Source organism: Podarcis pityusensis (assembly GCF_964106645.2).
Source record: "Podarcis pityusensis genome assembly, chromosome: W".
NCBI classification, from domain to species: Eukaryota; Metazoa; Chordata; class Lepidosauria; order Squamata; family Lacertidae; genus Podarcis; species Podarcis pityusensis.
The window spans coordinates 30,799,447-30,821,645 of NC_138045.1; positions in this window are offsets into that span (position 1 = coordinate 30,799,447).

The window sequence follows — 22,199 nt, forward strand, 5'->3', positions numbered from 1 at the left end:
GGAAAGCTCCGATGGAATGAGACTGATTTATGGCTTGTAAATAAAACGTTTTTAGACATAGCAACGAACTGTCTCTGGACTGATTTATCCCTCTATCTCACACGGACTGCAGGACCGCTGCAACTCTGTTTTCTTGCCCAGGTCAGCCCCAGCAGAGCTACACAGGGGAGCGCTGACTGGAAGGCAGGATTATTGGCAAAAATGTAGCAGTGTCAGGCCAGGCCACTTCCGAAAAGAACCGTCTGTATTAAAAACGCCTAAAAACACTTGGAAATTCATAGCAAATCACTGGTTTCACCGGTTCTCTTCATTCCACCGCCAGTCTGCTTCGTTGGCCCAGGACTTGGGAACCCCTCGGTCCCCACCAGAATTCCCCAAGCAGGAGGTCACGTACTCACAGGAAGGTACTTTACTCGTAGGTGACAATCGCTGGGCACAAGCTCTCCTCCGGACTTACCCAGGCGGCAGACTATGCAAACCAAAGTTCTATTCTCCTCTTGCAGTAGGTGCTTAAAATGTACTTCCCAAGACATATCCTGTATTTGCATGTTACCCCAACACATTCCTCCTATGTTAATCATGTATAACCCTCCCCTTTTCTGATGGAGTGGTGATGTTTAGCGAACTGTTTGCTGGCATAAGATAGGAACTTTTAAAAGTCCTTGTCACCCCGTTCTCGGGGTTCAATTCCTCTTTGAACCTGTTGCGCAATAAACTTTGGTCTACGCTATTTGCTCTGGTTGGTGGCTGGTCTCCTTCTTTGTTCCGCAGGGACCCACGGGCTCTGAGCAGCCTCCCACCTGGATTTTTCCGTAACAACAGAAACTAGACTAACCCTCTTGAGAGAAGAAAGGTGGGTTTGCTCCCACTGCAATGTTGTAATCTAAATAAGCACATCTTCCTACAAGTGAATAGTAGCCACCTATCTGGGGGGAAATAAAGTGGTATGCTGAGAGACATTGTTACAGTGGAGAGCAAATCTGTTTTCAACAATCCTAACATCCAGAGAAAAACCAGATGGCAGCTTTTTTTTTACTATGTCCACAGAACTCAATGAAAGGCAACCAATGGTTTTGGTCTGGTTAAGCAGAAGCGTGTTGAAATCTGCAGACGGCACAAAATTCAGCGGCAGTAAATCACAAAGAGGGACAGTCCTTAAACAGCTGAAGAGAATGGGATAAACTTCAACTGAGCATCCAAGTATTAACATCCTTACGGTAAGGACCTTACCCAATCCTAGTCACATGTAAACACCATTTTAAAGCATGGCTTGATGAGCTAAAAGATGACTAGGAGTACACATTCAAAAGCACATCATATTGGAAACAATGCAGTTCAGTACTAACACTCAGATATGCACCAGCTTTATTCCCAATTCGTGATCCAGCAAGAGACAAACATACAAGAGCTGATTTACATGTATTTTTCTTCTTTGCTGGATTGGGGCATAAGCACTGAGCCCTATCTTTGTTCGTACCTTTATTCAAACGGTTCAAGGCTTCTTCAATGGAAAGTCGGTCATCTTCTGTCTCTTCTGGTTTGTTTACTACCAGTAGCCAGCAAAGCTTGTTCTGGTACCTTAGAATTCTTGTGTCTCTTCATTTTTCCCAGCATCAGGGTCTTTTCCAGGGAATCTTCTCTTTTCATGAGGCGGCCAAAGTATTGGAGCCTCAGCTTCACGATCTGTCCTTCCAGTGAGCACTCAGGGCTGATTTCCTTCAGAATGGAGAGGTTTGATCTTCTTGCCGTCCATGGGACTCTCAAGAGTCTCCTCCAGCACCAGAATTCAAAAGCACCCATTCTTCGGCAATCAGCCTTCTTTATGGTCCAGTTCTCACTTCCATACATCACTACTGGGAAAACCATAGCTTGAACTAAACGGACCTTTGTCGGCAAGGTGATGTCTCTGCTTTTTAAGATGCTGTCTAGGTTTGTCATTGCTTTTCTCCCAAGAAGCAGGCATCCAATGTTTCTCATGTGCCTGACGTATGGTTTCTTACCAAACATCTTTTCATAGGGAGTACAACCTATGGGTGCAGAAAATCGTCTGTTAAAACAATAAACCAAACAATTCAGTGACTCCGCCCAGTATTCCTCAGGAAGATTGGCATCATGCAACAAGCTCTTCAGTCCTTGTAGCAAAGTCTGGTTTTCCCTTTCGCAAAGTCCATTCTTCCATGAAGATCTTGGACTTGCAAGGTCATGCTGAATCCCCTTCTGACGTCTCCTTCCATCGGCCCGTGCTCTGACGTAAATCAGCGACCTGGACTTCAAAAGCCAGGGCATGCTATTAGCAGAGTGTACTGCGCACACAGAAGTAGGCGTGAGGCTTGTGAAGTCATTCTACAGCTACAGATTTATTAAACATAAATCAGGACAAAGAAACATGCCGTCTCTCTCTCGTGTCGCCTTGGAGAGAACAGCAAAAGCAAAAGCTATGCACAAACGGAAGTTCCCAGCATACTGTGTTGGAATGTAAACAGACATGTGACACACAACAATTCCACATGCCTGTTCCTTAAGGTGGAATGGAAATTTTGAACCAGTCAGTTGTTCCATATCCCATTCTAACTGTAGCTTCTTGTCCCACATACAGATTTCTCAGGAGACAGATGAGGTGATCAGGCACTCCCATTTCTTTAAGAATGGAGAGCTACCTTTAAAAACAAACAAACAAAGGTGCCTTAGGCACATCAATGAACACAATAATAACAGGGCAATAGCAATACGATGGAACCAGTGTCTCAGTGATGCCCCCCCCCCCCCGAAAAGTCTTCTTTGGAAGAGTTCATAAAATATTATACAGATATTTCGGTTTGGTTTTGCTTTTTTTGTTGTTGTTCAAAGTGGAATCAGAGGAGACAGACATGGAGCCCATCAACAACAGAAAACCATAAACAGCTCCCTTCTTGCCATAGGCCAAGACACGTAGGAGGGGAGGGGGGGGTTGAAAGCTTGGCTCCCAAGTTTCAAGTGAATAGTTAGTTTATGGTGTTCAAGTATGGCATGCTCCACAGCCTACCTCTCTTCACCTCAAACAGCCCTTGAAAAAATATTTGAACCATTCCTTCCTTCCTTCCCACCAGCACTCCGCTCTCCTCTCGCGCCATTCCCCGGCCATTCAAGGCCCACCTACCTCTTGGTCCTTCCCCACTCGTACCGTCAAAACCAGCACCGCCAAAAAACTCCCTCCTCAGTAGCTGCCGTTCAGTTCAAAAAATATTTCCCTGCGCTGGAGCAAATCGTGATTGGGGTGGGGTGGGGGCGGGGCCATTGGAAGAAGGAAGGAAGGAAGGAAGGAAGGAAGGAAGGAAGGAAGGAAGGAAGGAAGGAAGGGGCTGCGCTCGGGAGAAGAGAAAAGGCTTGGGTTCCCCTTTGGCTGTGTCACTTCCCACCGTTGGCAGGAGCAGCGCTGGTCTCGGGATGAGCATGCGTGAACTGCTCGCGCCCCCCTCCTTTCAGACGCAAAATGTAGAGGGAGGGGGGATGTTCTCACCCGAAGTGTAAGCGGGGAACTGAACTGAAGAGCCGTGCATGCTCACAAATGAAAGGGAAGGATGGGGGAGAAGAGTGGGCTTTTGGTTTCACCATTGGCTGTTAGTGGGTCAGAGAGGGAGGGGCTCATTTTACAGTCTCTCCGTCAGGCGGAAGGAAACCTTGTTTTTTTCTGTCATTGTACAGTATTCACTGTCATTTTTTGCTGTCGTTATTTCACAAATAAATCAAGCAGTTTGCACCATTCTAAAATCCAGAAGAAGAATCCCATGTGTCAATAAGGCCCTCGCCTAGTTCCACAGAGCGTTCCCCACATAGTAGAGTTGCAGCTTCCTTCTGAGTAAACATATTGAAATAAAAACAATTAAGGTCATATATCATATATATGACCTCATATATATAGATTAAAAAGGATGTGTACAAAAAATGGAAAAGGGGGGAAACCACCAAAGAGGAATTCAGACAAATAGCCAGCACGTGTAGACACAAAGTCAGAAAAGCTAAAGCACAGAATGAACTAAGGCTTGCTAGAGAGGTTAAAAGCAACAAAAAAGGCTATTATGGGTATGTTCGTAGCAAAAGGAAGAACAAAGAAACAGTGGGGTCACTCAGAGGAGAAGATGGTGAAATGCAAACAGGGGACACAGAAAGGGCTGAACTCCTCAATGCCTTCTTTGCCTCAGTCTTTGCATCCAAGAGTATTAAACGAACTGGCAGATGTGATCTCAGAACCACTGGCAGTCATCTTTGAGAATTCCTGGAGAACAGGCGAAGTCCTGGCAGACTGGAGGAGGGCAAATGTTGTCCCTATTTTCAAAAAGGGGAAAAGAGAGGACCCAAATAATTACCGCCCAGTCAGTCTGACATCAATACCAGGGAAGATTCTGGAGCAGATCATTAAGCAAACAGTCGGTGAGCACCTAGAAAGGAATGCTGTGATCACCAATAGTCAGCATGGATTTCTGAAAAAGAAGTCATGTCAGACTAACCTGATCTCGTTTTTTGACAGAATTACAAGCCTGGTAGATGAAGGGAACGCAGTGGATGTAGCCTACCTTGATTTCAGCAAGGCATTTGACAAGGTGCCCCATGATATTCTTGTAAAGAAGCTGGTAAAATGCGGTCTTGACTATGCTACCACTCCGTGGATTTGTAACTGGCTGACTGACCAAACCCAAAGGGTGCTCATCAATGGTTCCTCTTCATCCTGGAGAAGAGTGACTAGTGGGGTGCCACTGGGTTCTGTCTTGGGCCCGGTCTTATTCAACATCTTTATCAACGACTTGGATGAAGGACTCAAGGGCATCCTGATCAAATTTGCAGATGACACCAAACTGGGAGGGGTGGCTAACACCCCAGAGGACAGGATCACACTTCAAAACGACCTTGACAGATTAGAGAACTGGGCCAAAACAAACAAGATGAATTTTAACAGGGAGAAATGTAAAGTATTGCACTTGGGCAAAAAAAATGAGAGGCACAAATACAAGATGGGGGACACCTGGCTTGAGAGCAGTACATGTGAAAAGGATCTAGGAGTCTTGGTTGACCACAAACTTGACATGAGCCAACAGTGTGACACGGCAGTTAAAAAAGCCAATGCAATTCTGGGCTGCATCAATAGGAGTATAGCACCTAGATCAAGGGAAGTAATAGTGCCACTGTATTCTGCTCTGGTCAGACCTCACCTGGAGTACTGTGTCCAGTTCTGGGCACCACAGTTCAAGAAGGACACTGACAAACTGGAACATGTCCAGAGGAGGGCAACCAAAATGGTCAAAGGCCTGGAAACGATGCCTTATGAGGAACGGCTAAGGGAGCTGGGCATGTTTAGCCTGGAGAAGAGGAGGTTAAGGGGTGATATGATAGCCATGTTCAAATATATAAAAGGATGTTACATAGAGGAGGGAGAAAGGTTGTTTTCTGCTGCTCCAGAGAAGTGGACACGGAGCAATGGATCCAAACTACAAGAAAGAAGATTCCACCTAAACATTAGGAAGAACTTCCTGACAGTAAGAGCTGTTCGACAGTGGAATTTGCTTCCAAGGAGTGTGGTGGAGTCTCCTTCTTTGGAGGTCTTTAAGCAGAGGCTTGACAACCATATGTCAGGAGTGCTCTGATGGTGTTTCCTGCTTGGCAGGGGGTTGGACTCAATGGCCCTTGTGGTTTCTTCCAACTCTATGATTATATATATATATATGATAAATGGTCATAACTGCATATATAAACCACATGTCTGAAACCCCACAGAAAAAGTCCTGAAACCATTTTGTCCCTCCCACATTGACCTCAAATATTTCTCTGCAAGGTTGAAGGAAAAGGGAAAAGCCTCCCCATTGTCTTTTCGTTCACAAATCCTGTCTTAAGGGTATGTCTGTGTATGAATAGGGTGAGCCTGTGACCTGGCTCAGGAACTAAGTATTTGTCCAGACAGCAGGAGCACTGGGTCACGGAGCAAGGGACGGGCTGACACTCCTGCGATGCCACCCTATAGCTGGACGCATCTGTTTGGGAAAATATAAAGATTTGAAAAACCAACAGGCATGCTCTGAACCGACGAAGCTGGAAAAAAACCTGCAGAATGTACAGTCTCTGGTGTAAAAGATTGAACTTCAAAGAGATCCTCATCATGATGTTTGGAAGCTGGAGGGGCTTGGTATGTTTTTTCTTCTTCTTCTAACATTAACAATTCACATTGCATGCCAAGCCTCATTAAGAACCTAAATTGCTCTTCAAAAAGTGAGTACAGATGGACTTTTATATATAATTGGGACTTATTCGCAGCCGCTTTTCTTTTAAGATTTGTAATGCCCGTTAAAGACGAAAACAAAGAACAAAATGGCGCCTACCTACTACGCACTTATGGAATATCTGAAATACCTCCCTGATTAAGAGAAACAGGAGCTAACCGATGGTTGGTTATAAAGATTAGAGACAATATTAAATATGCAACTGTTTGCAAAAAGAATTTTTTTCCATCATGAGCGAGAGAAAATGCTAAATGGATGTCTGACAGCCCCCCTCCAGGGCCCGGAGGAAGGACTTGGTGGATTCCAAAGGCTAATTGATTGTCATGTCTGATATATGGCTACATAGCAAGTAGTTTGCTTAAGAATAAATCAACAAGGAGTCTTTGAAGGAGGTTTTTATAATAATAATAATAATAGCCACTCTGGGCGGCTTCCAACAAAACACTAAAATACAATAACCTATTAAACATTAAAAGCTTCCCTAAACAGGGCTGCCTTTAAATGTCTTCTAAAAGTTTGGTAATTATTTTTCTCTTTGACATCTGGAGGGAGGGCATTCCACAGGGCGGGCGCCACTACCGAGAAGGCCCTTTGCCTGGTTCCCTGTAACTTGGCTTCTCGCAGCGAGGGAACCACCAGAAGGCCCTCGGCGCTGGACCTCAGTGTCCGGGCAGAACGATGGAGGTGGAGACGCTCCTTCGGGTATAGTGGACCGAGGCCATTTAGGGCCTTAAAGGTCAGCACCAACACTTTGCATTGTGCTCGGAAATGTACTGGGAGCCAGTGTAGGTCTTTCAAGACCAGTGTTATATGGTCTCGGTGGCCGCTCCCAGTCACCAGTCTAGCTGCCACATTCTGGATTAATTGTAGTTTCTGGGTCACCTTCAAAAGTAGCCCCACATAGAGAGCATTGCAGTAGTCCAAGCGAGAGATAACCAGAGCATGCACCACTCTGGTGAGACAGGACCAGGGAGTCTTCCACACCCGCCCGCCCCTTGTCCCATAAAAACAGTACTTCTGTCTTGTCAGGATTCAATCATCCATCCTCCAACTGCCTCCAGACACTCACACAGGACCTTCACCGCCTTCACTGGTTCCGATTTAAAAGAGAGGTAGAGTTGGGTATCATCTGCATACTGATGAACACCCAGCCCAGACCCCCTGATGATCTCTCCCAGCGGCTGCATGTAGATGTTGAAAAGCATGGGGAAGAGGACAAAACCCTGAGGCACCCCACAAGTGAGAGCCCAAGGGTCTGAACACTCATCCCCCACCACCACTTTCTGAACACGGCCCAGGAGGAAGGAGCAGAACCACTGTATTGTTGGTTTCTATTTCCCTCACTGAGCAGCAACTGCAGTCACAAGACATTGTTTTGCATTCCACAATCAGAGTTACTGTTGGATTCCCACGGGAATGGGAGACTGGATGTGACGTACACTGGTTTCCTCTTTTTCACTGTTCTCTCGGTGTTCTTTGTTTCCGAGAGGAGTTGCTTCTCTGCTCTCACAGAGGCAAGATGCATGTTTGTATTCTCTCAGCATAGAGTGGAAATAAAGTTAAGAATGTGGCACATACTGCTTATCCTTCTGCTGTGTGGACTACTCTGCTTGGGCTCAAGATGAGACGAGCATGTATCAGCTTCAGATGGGCCGAAGCTCGTCAAAATCTCACATGTATAACAGTGCCCGCAGCTCCCAGCCCCTCTAGACGGTCCAGAAGGATATTATAGTTGATGGTGTCAAAGGCCGCTGAGAGATCCAGCAGAACTAGGAAACAGCTAAATTGCGAACCACCTGAAAAAGTCTCCTGCTGCAATTGGATTTTTTTATTTTAGTTTTTTTATTTTTATTGGATTTGATTTGATATGTTAATTAGATGTTCTTATTGGAAAATTAATAAAGGCTTTAAAAAAAAAGGGAACTAAGTATTTGTCATTACAAAAGACTGGCCAGGCTCCCCAGGGTATCCAATCAAGTGAGCATTAACAGGGAACCTGCCAGACAGGAGGTAAACAACACACTCAGATTTCTGTTGTAGACCGCCCTTTCTGTGATGTAGGTACGATGTATCTGGGGGGTGGTCTTGGACCTGAATGAACTGCAAGCCTGTCCTACAGTCCTCCCAAAACTCTCTTTTGTGGCTACACTCTGCAGGAGGTAATTGGTAGTAGAAGTTGAGCTGTCTGCAAAAGTGACTGAATCAGTGAGAAGGCTGTTTTGTAATGAAATGCTGACTTTCAGGCATCTCTTGAAGACCTTTTTTATGCCAACAGCTCTGTGCTGCCATTTAAACATTTCTTGAGCACCCAGACATTTTAATTATTTTGACTGATTTTAATGTCCACCGTCCACCCGCTTTTGTACATTGCTGTATTTTATGACATGCCCTAGCTTCTGAGAAGCCTTTCACTCAAACCAGTTAGACATGGCATGAATTAGTAGTTTTATCCTTGCAGCTGCCCCAGTTCTTCTCATTCTGCACAACTAGGGGGATTATTTGATGAAATGCCCCTTAACTACTGTTAGGATATTTCCGTTCCACCTTAAAAGGGAGCAGGATGTTTGTGTCACAGCCTGCGTATTTCCTGTTCACAGGATGTTTCTGTTGTGTCTTTGCTTTCGTTTCTCTCTCTGTGCCAGAGACACTGAAGCAGGCAGTCATGTTTTCTTTGTTCTGATCAACGCTGAATAAACTTGTAAATAATGCTCTCCTGCGTGCATCTTTCGCTGTGCATTATCTGCTGATAGAGCGTGCATCGGCTCTGGAATGTGGCAGGCTATTTCTGGAGCTCGTGTCGCTAATTGCTGATACTGCGTGTCTACGGGAGATCGATGGACGTCTGGAGGCGGCTTGGGGGCCATGATGGACTTTGTCTCCCTGGCAGTATCCCAACATCTACTTGGTTTCTGTTCTCCATGCTGCTTTAATGTGTTTCTTTTCATTATCTCCACACTCCACACTCACACACCCCGCCCCTCAACAGCTCACGCAGGAAAACAGTAAATTACACTTCTCTCTCCACCCAGCATGTATGGAACAGACCCTGACGAATCAAATGACAAAGCATAATTAATCCCCCAGCTGAACTGAACAGGGAGCAGCAGCTGGGGTAGAACATGCAAACAAGAAATTATTAGTTCAAGGTACAGAAGCCCCAGAACACCCCAGCCACATGGAGTTAAGAATAGCAATTCCAGATTAAAGGGCTTGCATCTGAGACATTTGTTCCTTCCTTTTTTCCAAGACAGGTGATGTTCCTACGAATACATTGGAAATTTTGAAAGGACAGTGGGCATTTTTCCTCTGCAGCTGAAGATTCAGAGCTATCTGAAGAGGGGGAAATACCAGGTCTTGCTCAGCTGGAGATGCCTTATTTCCTTTGAAGATATAATCTGATGAGAATTTTAGGCTGCCGGGGGTGGGGCAAAATCTGAGGATGGGGAAAATGATATCACTGACAGTCACATGGGAGGCTGCTGAAAATGCACATGGAGAAACAATGGGTCCTTGTACTGAGGGGACTGTTTGACCTGCAGGAGGAAGCCAGTTGTTGAAAGGGCACTGAAAAGGATATATCAAGAACTCTGGCCAAAAGTTTCAATATAAGGAATAATTCCTACTCAAGAGTTGAAATGAAAAACGTGTGTATTCTGCTAAGAATAACAGTTTGAAGCTAGTAGTAGATTTAAACACAACGTATAAGTATGATAGTTTTAAAGTAATGGTAAGTTTGGATACAACGTTTGGATACAATTGTGTTGCTGTGTCTTGATCCTGTATAACGAAGAACATATATTATCGGTTTATAGATGATTTGTTCTTCGTTATACAGGATCAAGACACAGCAACACAATTCCTCCAATGGATCAACGACCAAGATCCAAATATACGATTGTCTGGTACCATTCATGATACATCAGTTAATTTTCTGGATGTTACAGTCTTTAAAGATCATTCCCAACAACTTAAGATCCGCCCATACCATAAACCGACTGATCGAAATTCATTATTACACGCTTCATCCTTCCACGCTCCACATTTATTGAATAATCTACCGTATGGACAGTACTTAAGACTAAAAAGAAATGCATCGTCCCAACATGACTACAAAATAGCGGCCTACCAACTCACACAGTCCTTATTACAACGAGGATACACATCACGGACTCTTGCTGCGGCTCAAGATAGAGCGGAAATGAAAAACAGGAAAGATCTTCTTGTTATAAAAACCTCGGATAAACCTAGAGAGGATCGTATTTGCACATCACTGCAATTTACACCACATACTTCTAGCATTAAGAAACTCATATATAAACATTGGCATTTGTTATCCAACATCCCAGGATGTCAAAAACCACCTATAATTGGCCTAAAAAAACCCAAATCACTGAGGAATTATTTGGTGAAATCGGACCAACTTACATACCCGGAAGCATCAACTAAAGGCCATTACAAATGTGGTAGCTGCAATGTATGCAAATACGCACTACAAGTAAAGGAGTTCACCAACATACAGACTGGCTTCAAGTTTCAGATTGAACATTTTAGTAACTGTAACACGAAGAATAGCGTCTATGCATGGATATGCCCATGCCAAAAGATATATATAGGCAAAAGCACCAGACCAATTAAACTACGCATAAATGAACATCGATCACGGATCCGTAACAGAATACGAGAAGCCCCAATGGTGGAACATTATATACAACAAAAACACACGGAAGAGGATTTTGTCTTCTTTATTATTTGGAAACCAAAAGTAGATCTATATACCAGGAGAAATATTGATAGACTATTGTTACAACAGGAAGCACGATATATTCATTTGTTTGAAACGATGTCCCCCAAGGGCTTGAATGAACATCAAGACTACAGTTCTTTTCTCTAATAAACCACCATAGATGGCCTTGGACTTTAAATCCCTTCTCTGTTTACACCTTTAAGAAGGGAGAGCCTATCCTCCCTCTCCCACAGACACACATATAAGACAATGATTTCACTCCCTAATAGAAAACGCACAGAGAAACGCAAGAAAACTTGGATGCAATTATCTAAGGTGAGAAAACACTGAACTGATGTCCGTTTTTCACAAATAATTTGACTGGAAATAATAACTCTTGGAAATCCTTATTTCTAGACGCATGTCGAAATAGAAACATAAAAGAACTAAATGATACAGACTTCCAACAGATTTATAGTCGTCAAAAAACCGAGGTATGGAACCAAATATCGTAATATGTGTTAACATACTTTAGAATGTATATAATTTATTATATTTATTATCTATGGATTGAAGCACCTTGATCTATCTTGACATATTTTTTGATATTACCAGCTGAAGAAGGCGTGTACTCCGAAACAGGGCCCTGTCCTGGTTACCACCACTGAGCCGTACATCTGATTCACACTCCGGATACTCCTTTTTGGCCCCATTTGATCCTTCATTCTTTATTCTTTATTCTAATTTTATATAATGTGGACTCTTTTTGACTGCTATTGAGACTTGTATAAAACAATTGTTGTGCACTGGTATTTCATGTACCTTTGTACTATATCATTGTATATTTGAAACGACATTATTTCTGCACTTAAACGTTGTATCCAAACTTACCATTACTTTAAAACTATCATACTTATACGTTGTGTTTAAATCTACTACTAGCTTCAAACTGTTATTCTTAGCAGAATACACACGTTTTTCATTTCAACTCTTGAGTAGGAATTATTCCTTATATTGAAACTTTTGGCCAGAGTTCTTGATATATCCTTTTCAGTGTAGTTGTTGAAAGGGAACATGGCTCTGAGAAGGAGCTTAGAGGGAGATTTCAACATCGAGCTGGAGCCATCAATGGCAATTCGTCACTAGTTCGGCGTTGGGGACTCTTTTTCAGTCTTAAGGGCCATATTCTCCTCTGGGAAGCCTTCCAGGGGCCGTGTGCCTGTGGTGGGAAGTGTCACAGGTGAAAGTGGGTGGAGTGATGAATGTAAACTTTGCTTTCCTAAGGGAGGCTGGTTTCTACACACATTCAACTCTCCACTCTCTGTCCTTCACGACTCAAGGGTGCAAGGGGAGGGGTAGTATCTCGGGGGGGACACGTTGTGCTCCTTCTGGGGTAGTTTGTCCACCTTTGGTCACTACAGCTCTCACCTGTGGCTCTTAGAAAATGTCAGCCTGCAGCACCCCAGGAACGGCTTCAACTGGCAGGCTAACCAGGTGAGGGGAGTTGATGGGTCTCAAACCCTCAGTGAGTTAGGGGCTTCCCCTGCATGCAAAGATAGTGTCGGGTACTGGCTAGAGGAAGAGGAATGGTGGGAGACTACAGCCAGGGAACCCCCCAGAGAAGCATCACAGTGGGAAGGCTCCGAGCCAGGAGACTGCTGGTGGGATGCAGGAGACAGGTCAGAAGAAGAAGAAGAAGAAGAGGGAGCAGATGGGTTGCAGGCTAAAGAAGCAACAGGTTTAAGTGAGACTGAGGCAGCTGAGGAGGAGGAGAAGGAGGAGGAGGTGGAGGAGGCTGAGGCTGCAACAGATCCCCAGGCACCTTCCATGTCCACTGTTCCCTTCTCCCCTCCTCCTCTGTCCCCAGGAACAAGGGAGGCATTACATGTAGCAGAACAAAAGGCACAGAGAGCCCCTCCACGACTGTTGGGCAGTCAGCCGACTGGAGAGGAGCCTTAGGATAGGGATGCCATATTTCTAAAAGTAGAAACCAAAACACCCCGAAAGCTGTGGAGCTATTTTTAGGAAGACCCCCAAATTATTGAGCTTCTTAAAAGAAGACCCAGAAGCTGTTGATGTATGATAGCCCTACCTTAGGAGGAGGCTAAGATCCTCCATTCTGGCAACTGGGGCTAGTCCTGCCTGTGGAGTTTCTCTGTCGGGTTTTGTCTCTCTGAAGAAAGAGTCCACCTTACTGTTCATCTCTGAGTTTTGATGCTGAACTGCAGCTGAATCAGCCCTGACAGCCAGGCTCTGGACAATTGATCAGATGAGACCACTAGGGGGTTCAACAGTCAAGAAGGTGGCTTCTGCCCGTGCTGTAGAGGGAAGTGAAGAGCAGTGGGGCTCATCCACCTGGGAAAGTAGCTAATTTAAGAGAAGGAAGTCCCTGATCCTAAACCTTATTGATCCATTTAGCCCAGTATTGCCCACTTCCACCCTGAGTAGCAGAAGCTCTCCAAGGCCTTGGGCAGAGAAAGGCTGCTACCTACATTGAGCTTCTAACTGCAGGTGCTAGGGACTGCACCTGGGACCTTCTGCATGCAATGCAGGTGCTGACACACTGAAGCTATGGGGCCTCCACAAAACCTTCAGTTATGGGCAGGAGGCACTACTCGGCATCATTATATCCCACCCTTCCTCCCAAAGGAGTCCAGGGCAGCAAACACAAAACAGTTAAACCACCAAAACATCCAAAAACAGTTCCTATGCAGAAGCAGACTAAGAAAAATCTCTACTTAGAAGGCTTGTTGAAAGAGGAAGAGGAAGTAGGCATTGAAAAGATAGCAGAGAAGGCTTCCGGGGGCGGCGCGAACGGCAATGGCTGTCCTCTTTCACTTGTGAGGAGGAGGCTCCGCAGAAACTGGGTCGTCCACTACGGCGAAGCGGAGACCCACTTTGGAAACCCACAGACAGCAAGAGCCTGTGGTCTTGAGGCTTGGTGGGCGCCAGAAGCGACCCCCAAAACGCAGAAGGAACCCCGTAAGGGGCTCCGGAACGTGGAGGGGGTAGCGGCGCTGTGAGCCGTTTCGCGATCTGTGGAGCGAAGCCGCGCGGCTGCTGCCGGTGAGCGCTGATCCCTTTTCCTGCAAATTCTCGATTCGGAAGAAAGCAACAATCCGTGAGTAAAGACTGAATATCTTAAATTTAAGACTAAAATATTGAACTTGGCTGAAAGCGGAGAGACGTGGAAACAGGAAGTCCGTCTTCCGCTGTCACTGAACTTTAAAGCAAGGAGCTGGAGGAGTGGAGGCGTAAAAAGAACTTTTAATCCTACTGATCTGAGCACCCACTGAACTCTCTTTTAAACAAAATATGGACTTTAAGCTTATGATTTGGTACCTTTTATTTGCATCGCTCTACCTTTCTTCTATTGGAATTACAATTGGAATGAGAAGCCCAGGGTCTGGAGCTGCCTGAGCTGCCTGAGAGACTGAGCTGTCAGTTTTGCAGATTTGGCTATTGTGTATCAGAACTGGCAACAATCTGAGAGTATTTGGACTTGCTACTTTGAAACACCGTCTGAAATACCAGCAAGCACTGATAGAAACAAAGTGGCTGTTAACATTAACTCTGCTAAATACTTGCTTTTGAAGGTTCCTGGAAACTAAACTGGACTTTAATTTTATTACAATTCTTCCCTAAAGACATTTTAAGCTCCCTCTAGAGGATTTGAGACTTACAACAGTGACTGTACATTTACTTTCCCTTTCCCGGCCTCTTGCCTTCTCTGGGCTTTTGTTTTCCCATGGGAATAACTCAGCTTGACCTTGACTTTTAGATAACTTTGGAATGAGTGGCACAAGAAGAAGGGGAAGAACTAGACAAACAACCTTGACAACTCTAACCTCAGCCTCGCAGATACGTAGATCATCTGTACCTACTCTGCCTTCAGAGGTAGAAGAAGCCGTTCGGCCACAGGCAAGGGAGGGAGAAACGGAGCAGTTACAATTGGAAGATATGGCCTCAGGATCATCTGCTTCTATTCTAGAGAAAATCTATGAAAAATTGGAATCTTTGGATAAGAGAGTGGAATCTTTGGACAAGAAAGCAGATGAGCAAACAGCCAAGATTGATCAAAATACAGAATGTTTAAATAGATTAACTGGACAAGTCGCACAGAATGTACAGGCAATTGGACAATTGACGGAGGCTACAGCAGAAAATCGGAAACTGGCTGAGGACACTAGTCAAAAACTTGAAAATTTAGAACAAGAGGTAAGACCACTCTGCAAACAAGTAGGTGAACATCAGATCTATTTGTCTATGATAGAACTGCGAAACCGGGAGAATAATTTACGGATTAGGTCGGTACAAGAAGCGGAAGGAGGCAATCTAGCTGAGTTCTTGACTAAAGAATTCTCCAAGTTTTGGAATTTAGAGGAAAAGGACTTTAAAATTGTGTCAGCTTTCAGGCTTGGAAGATTTGCAAAGAAGGAAAGGCCCAGAGATTGTTTGATAACATTGAGATCAAAGGAGGAAAGGGATAAGATTTTGGGCCTACATTACGAAAAGTCACTGGACATTTTGGACAGAAGAATTGAAATTTACAAAGATATCCCTAGACAACTGTTGGACCTCAGATCCGCCTACTCTGAACTTGTTAAATTACTGAGGAGCAACTCAATTGCTTTCAGGTGGGAATTTCCCCAAGGAATATCTTTTACCTTCAGAGGGAAGAAGGTGAAAATCAGAACACCGGAAGATAAAGATAAATTTTTGTCTACATACGGAGAGGACCTTCAAAAAGGAATTGAATTACCTTCTGGGCCTGGAGCACCGGCAGTACCGGCACCTGTGGAACCTGAAGATCCTGTGAATAAGATACCACCCCTAGAAAAGTAACCAGATTTATCCAGGATGTCTCTGCAACTCTTGAGCTGGAATATAAATGGCTGCAACATTCCGGAAAAAAGGAAGAAAATATTTCATATATTAAAAAAAGAACAATTGGACATTATTTGTTTACAGGAAACACATGTGACTAGGCTCCACAGAAAAGTGTTAATAAACAAAAGACTTGGCCAGGAATTTATATCTTCGGATAGAGTCAAGAAGAGAGGTGTGGTGATATATGCAAAAGAGAGCCTGTCACCCAAATTCTTATTCAAAGATGAACATGGAAGAATTTTGGCAATTGAGATACAACATCAAGGAGAGAAGCTTTTGATATTAGGAATCTACGCACCAAACGAAGGGAAATCGGAATTTTACAGGAAGTTGCATGAGACTATGCTGGACTATCTGGACTATAACAACATCATTATGATGGGAGACATGAATGGGGTCGTATCAACTAACATGGACAAGTCACAAAGTCAAAATGTTACAAAAGACGGCAGACTACCCAAAACTTTTTTTGAAATGACAGACAATATGGACTTGATTGACATCTGGAGGACAAAGAACCCCTTGGGAAGAGAGGGAACATTCTTCTCTGAAGCCCAACTGACCTGGACAAGAATCGACCAAATATGGATATCTAGAGGTCTGGCACCTAAGGCTAGAAAGGTGGAAATCTGCCCAAAGACCTGCTCCGACCATAATGCAGTAAAGATGGACATGACACTGTTTCCAACCGGCTCCTTTAGATGGAAGATGAATGACAATTTGCTTAGAGATCAGGAGATTACCAAGAAGGCCCAAAAAGCCCTGAAGGACTATTTTGAGATAAATATGAACACCACGGTGGAAAAAAGAATCGTCTGGGACGCAAGCAAAGCCGTTATGAGGGGATTCTTGATACAACAGAATGCAGTAAAGAAAAGGACACAAAATGAGAGAAAAGACAAGATTTTGGACAAAATAAAAGAATTAGAGAAGAAGTTAAGATTAAATCCGAAGTCACAGCCAACTCTGAGAGAAATTAAACTCTATCAAGCACAATATTCTAAATTGATAAACCAGGAAATAGAGTGGAAGGTCAAATTAATGAAACAAAAAACGTTTGAGTCGGCAAATAAATGTGGAAAACTGCTAGCTTGGCAGTTGAAGAAAAGACAAAGATTAAATACAGTTACAAATTTAGAGATTGAAGGAAGAAATATCCAGAATCCTGTGGACATTAGAAAGTGTTTCCAGAGATATTTTAAAAAATTATACACTCAAGGGCCATAAGACGAGGATGAGATTAAACAATTTTGGGGAAAAAATGGACTACCAAAATTGTCACAAGAAAACAGGACAATCCTGAATTGCAAAATAACACGACAAGAGATTGAACAGGCCATTCAGAACATGCAATTGGGCAAATCTCCAAGGCCAGATGGGCTGACCTCCAAGTACTATAAGACATTAAAAGATTACTTGATACAACCTTTGATGGAGGTCAGCAACGAAATTATGGAAGGGAAGAGGGCGCCGGAATCGTGGAAGGAAGCGTTTATCACATTGATACCAAAGTCGGAAGCTGAAAAGACACAACTTAAGAACTACCGTCCCATCTCTCTTCTAAATGTGGATTACAAAATATTTGCAGACATTTTGGCAAGTAGACTTAAAAAAGTTTTAAATGAAGTAATCCACAAGGACCAGGCAGGCTTTCTCCCAGGCAGACATTTGTTTGCTAACACAAGGAATATTATTGACATTTTGGAACTTTTGCAAACAGATATAAACACAAAAGCAGTTTTAATTTTTGTAGATGCGGAGGCGGCCTTTGACAACATTTCCTGGAAATTTATGAAGGGAAATTTAAAAGAAATGGGAGTGGGACGGGGTTTTGAGAATGGGATTGAGGCGATATATTCAGAGCAGAAAGCTAAACTGATAGTTAATAATGTGGTTACAGAAGAGTTTAAAATTGAAAAAGGAACACGACAAGGCTGCCCTATTTCACCTTTGTTATTTATTTCGGTTCTGGAAGTGCTCCTGAATATGATCAGAGGGGACCGGTTGGTGGAAGGAATCCAAGTCGGAGAGAAACAATATAAGCTTAAAGCTTTTGCAGATGACTTGGTTTTGACCCTGCAGGAGCCAGAGTCTAGTACGAAAAGAGTATTACAACTGATTCATGACTTTGGTCGGGTGGCGGGATTTAAATTAAATAAACAGAAAACTAAGGTTTTGGGAAAAAACTTGACAGATACAGAGTCAGAACGGTTTCAGAAAGAGACAGAACTAAATGTGGTTAAAAAAGTAAAGTACCTAGGGGTAAACATAACAGCAAAAAATCTGAGTCTATTTAAGGATAACTATGAAAAATGTTGGTCAGAAATTAAGAGAGATTTAGATAGCTGGACAAAATTGAAACTTTCTTTGTTAGGCCGAATTGCTGCTATCAAGATGAATGTACTGCCAAAGATGTTGTTTTTGTTTCAAACACTTCAGGTTGTGGATAAGACGGAGTGTTTTCAGAAGTGGCAGAGAGATATTTCTAAGTTTGTCTGGCAGGGCAAAAAGCCCAGAATTAAGTTTAAGATATTAACTGATGCGAAAGAAAGAGGGGGCTTTGCCCTGCCAGACTTAAAGTTGTACTATGAGGCCGCAGCTTTCTGCTGGCTAAAAGACTGGCTACTTCTTGAGGACACTGATGTGTTGGACTTGGAAGGGTTTAATAATAATTTTGGATGGCATGCATACTTATGGTACGACAAGGTTAAAAGCAATAAGGCCTTTAAGAACCATATTGTCAGAAAATCACTGTTTAATGTCTGGACAAAATATAAAGACTTGCTGGAAAATAAAACTCCAAGGTGGCTTTCACCTTTGGAAGCTAAGGCCCGAAAAAGACCCAATATGGAGGCCAAATGGCCAAAATACTGGGAAATACTAGAAAAAGATGGAGACAATTGGAAATTGCAGAGTTTGGAGAAAATGAAGGATAAAGTGCGAGACTGGTTACATTATGCTCAGATTAAAGAAGTTTTTAAAAATGATAAGAAACTAGGGTTCCAGGTGGAGAAATCGAAACTAGAAACAGAACTGTTAGAACCTAAGACTAAGGTACTTTCAAGAATGTATAACTTGCTGTTAAAATGGAATACACAAGATGAAATGGTTAAATCGGCTATGATAAGATGGGCGCAGGATATTGGGTACAATATCATGTTTGAAGACTGGGAAAGGTTGTGGAGTACTGGGTTGAACTTTACTGCATGTAATGCTTTGAAAGAAAATGTAATGAAAATGATATATAGATGGTATATGACCCCAGTCAAACTTGCAAAAATATACCACCTGTCTGATAATAAGTGCTGGAAATGTAAAGAGAGTGAAGGAACATTCTTCCACCTCTGGTGGACCTGCCCTAAAGTGAAGGCGTTCTGGGAAATGATCTATAATGAGCTGAAAAAGGTATTTAAGTATACCTTCACAAAGAAACCAGAGGCCTTTCTTTTGGGTATTGTCGGCCAAGGGGTGGCAAAGAAGGATCGGACATTTTTTATGTATGCAACAACAGCAGCAAGGATACTTCTCGCAAAGCACTGGAAAACTCAAGATCTACCCACACTGGAAGAATGGCAGATGCAACTGATAGACTATATGGAATTGGCTGAGATGACTGGCAGAATCCGAGACCTGGGAGAGGAGAGGATGGAGGAGGACTGGAAGAAATTCAAGATTTATCTACAAAAATATTGTAATTTGATTGAATGTTAAGCAGGATGCTAGATCATAAATAACTGAGCACCACTAAATTAGATGATCAGATTGATAAGTGAGATTGAGAAAATATAAACTATTTTGAGAATTATGAGACTATAAATAAATAAATGGGATATAAATGTAAACAAGATGATAAATTGCTGGTAAAAATTTATAACGATGAAAGTGGGAGCGGGAGATGCGAGGGAGTCCAAAGAAGATCTGAAATTATGTTAGAACGTATGTTATTTTGTTTATTATATCTATTTGTATTGTAAACTCTAATAAATATTTATAAAAAAAAAAAAGAAAAGATAGCAGAGAAGGGACCCCCGATAAGATGGTACCTGCAGGAAGCCGTCATCTGCAGAGCAGAGCCATCAGTTGGGTATATAAGGGGTGATATGATTTTTCAGGTGCCTTGGCCTCAGCCTATACCTCGAACTATCTCCTTTATGCTTCTGATCAAAAAGGCTATGCCTGCATAAGTTTTTGTTATGTTGTCCTAAAATGCCACTACTCTTTTGTCTCTTCCTTCTGAAGGATCCTAGTGAACAAGCAAAAAGCCCTTGAAAAATACACACGCATGCAAGAGGACAAGACAAGACAGGGCTGTGCACCACAAACCATCCCAAAATAAGCCTCCATTCCCCATCAATCAATATTGGGCCAAAAGCTATAGAACACAAAGCTAAATGCACCTAAAAACTGGTTTTGAAATAGCCTTGGTCTTGCCTAGTCCCTCAGCCTTGTGATTTTGGGAGTTAGTCTGCAAGGGTGAAAATCTAATGGAGGATTCCATTGTTGAATTAACCAAGCAAGGGTCATAGTTGCCACCTATGTACCTTGTGGTTGCTCTGTGCCAGAGGGCAAATGAGGGTGGGCCTCCTCCCTCACCTAGCTGGGAATGAGAAAGGAAAAGGTCAGAGGTGTGTGAGAGAGCTGGGCTGGAAGTTGGCAGAAGTCACAGAGAGAGAGAGCCATGCCTGATTTCTTCTTGATTCGAAGGCTGTAACTGGAAGAAGCAAGACCTTCTGGGGCGTTAATGCTGTGAGCCTCTCCATCTTCGGCTCAGGTTGTATATGTGTGTGAATAATCCATATATCATAAAGACACCACGGTCTCCACTGAGCCTCATTCCAAGGAAACTTCCTCTAACAACCTCACTAATGCAGCCCCTTCAGTCCTTTATTCTAGTTCCCCTTTCCATGCCGTACCATACAAGGCTTTGCCAGTATTTTCAGGGTCATCTTCCACCACAATTTAGGGTTGCCATATGTCTGGGGAAACCCAGACATGTCCTCTTTTTGGGGACCAACATGCCTATCTGGGCGATTTTTGACATTTTAAAGGAAATGTCCAGGTTTTGGGGGGGGGGGAGTTGTTGGGGGCTCGGGCTCACAGTTTCATCTATTTTAACTCCCATTGAAATAAGTTTTTCTTCTGTTGCTTTTGCCTTTTCATTTACATTATTTTTTAAATCTTGGATATCTTTCTTCAAACTTAAAATTAATTCTCTCATATCTAGCAGTTGATCCATGTCAATAACAGAAGTTCTCCTGATTTGTGAGGCTGAAACTGCCGCAGAACCTGACACAGTTGTTTTTTTACCAGACATCACTATGAAATTCAATTAGTTCACAAGGTAATTTGTTCTTTTTCTTTCTATCTTACAGACTGGATATCAATTAAATTCAATCTTTCTTAATACAATCACAACAATATTTCCAATCTGATAATTAATGGATGTCAATTAAATTCAATCTTTCTTAATACAATCACGACAATTTTACCAATCTGATAATAATCTCCGGCCTATGTATTCACTAATTCTTTATATTCACCAGTTTCACTAAATATATTTAAAATTGATTATGAACCATTATCTAATTAGTTACATCTTATAATCAATACAGCAATATCACAAATTCATCAGATCAAATAAATATAATAAATGATTGCAATCCTTGCGTTCACTTGCTCATTCAGGGTGATAGATCATATATATAAATCTTTAAACAGGTTAGCGGCTCAATTAATCAGCACCTTGCAACAAAACTAATGACATCCGATGCTAATATCAGCTGCAATAGCTACCGATAGATAGCGAAAGCAAAAGCAAAACAAAAACAAAAAGCAACAAAAAACCCCAACAACAACACAAGAGAAAACCACACAAGTCGAAAACCACACAAAAACACAACCAGAAAAACAAAAAAAGGAAACAAAAAAATCAAAAAAAATACCCAAACAGAAAATTGCAAAAGAAAAAAAAAAACAAAGAAAAGATGGGAGGGTAAAAGAAAAATAAAGCAAGAGAAAGTAATAATAAAAATGCTATTTATAATTTGTAAAGGAATGAAGAGGGGGAAGAAAATACGAAAAGTATATATAAATAATAGGAGAACAGCTGGGGAGTATTTTCAATTAATAATGTACAGTGCAATAATATTATGTACTATTATGTTCTCACTGGATGTTACTCTTCCAGAGGCAGCAGGAATGTTATTCCAGTAATGGGGTATTACAACAGGACTCCAACTCACTGCAAGACGAAGCAAGATGGAAGCCCCGAACAAAAGAAGACCCCCAACTTTTATTAGCTACTAATCCCCCATGCTACACCCCTAAGACTACATCATAAC